The following is a 1,350-nucleotide window of genomic DNA, read 5'->3' on the forward strand; positions in this document are numbered from 1 at the left end:
CCGGGGCTTGGCGGAAAGGGGGGGTTTGGGGGGGGGGTTCATCCCCTATTCCTATTTTCATTTAGAGCCAGGGAAGCTTTGCAAACCTGGCTCTAAATGAAAATAACCCGTCCTGCTGCTCGCGCAGCCTCTCACAGGACATCGCCTCCTCTCCCTGTTTGGTTTTTTTTTGGGGGGGGGGGGGCGATTCACAGCTCCCTGGTGGGTAACTCCCCAACTTTTCCTCCCAACATCCCCCTCCTTGGCACATTTTTTGGGGAGAGGGCTTCCAGCCACCTGCTCCGTGACTAAACAAGGAGAGTTTGGGGAGGAGAAGAAGGGGTTTGGGGCCAGCGCCTTCCCCAAACCATCCCGGGGACCTCAGTTTCCCCCCCCCATCTATTTCCTCACCCCTGGATCTTGCCATGGTTCAGTGTGTGTGTGTGTCCCCGGGGGTCGGTGCCCCCTTTCCCAGCTGCGGTGGGGATAGCTGGAGGTGCAGCCGGCTTCGGGGCCGTGCGGGGTTTTGGGGGAGCGCTGCCCCGTGGGATCTCACCCCGGGGTCCAGCATGATGCTCTGTGACGCCCGTGGGGCGGCTGCGATCGCCTCCTGCCCTGCGACACCTTTCCCCACCGCCTCGGCAGAGCGAAGGCAGCAGTTTGGGGCTGAGGATGCCTGATTTTTTCCCCCTTGCCTTGGTGCCCAGCACCGCTTGGCCCCTCCATCCCCCTCCTCTTTGATTTATATTTCTTTTTTTCATGGTGCAGCAAGCTGGGGGAGATGTAACCTGGGTCTAACCATGTTGCTGCCTCGGGAGCAGATAATTTTGGTGATTGTGGTGTTACCCCTTCCCCTTCATCCCCAATCATCCGAGGGCGGCTTTGGGCAGGGGAGCAGGGATGTGACCCCTAAACTCCTTGCACCGCTGTGATTTTGTTTGTTTGTTCCCCACTGATTTATTTTTTTCCGGCACCTCCTGGAAAACCCCCAAGCAGGGGGATAGCTGGAGCAGGGCACGGGGCGTTACTGCTACCCCGTTAACGGTGGTCCTCCATGGGGGACCCCGTCCCACGACAACTCCCTGGGGAGATTTGGGGGCAGAGTCACACCCTTCTGCCCCGTCGCACCGTTGGGGTGCAGTCGGGGACCCCCCCAGTGATCCTGCCTCACCCCGACTTGCTCCGGGCTGCTCAGGCTCCCGGCATTGCCTGGGGGTGGCTGTCCTGGATCCGGCCGTGCTCTCGTTTGGCGAATAAATAATAAAACCTAAAGCGGTTTATGCCCAAATGGGGCTGGTTTATGACTTGTCTCCTTGTTGGGGCCGTGAGTGCTGGGCCCCCCCCTGCACCGTGGGCTGGGGGGGGGGGGGG

Source organism: Pygoscelis adeliae, unplaced genomic scaffold (assembly GCF_000699105.1).
Source record: "Pygoscelis adeliae isolate BGI_AS28 unplaced genomic scaffold, ASM69910v1 Scaffold340, whole genome shotgun sequence".
Classification (NCBI taxonomy): domain Eukaryota; kingdom Metazoa; phylum Chordata; class Aves; order Sphenisciformes; family Spheniscidae; genus Pygoscelis; species Pygoscelis adeliae.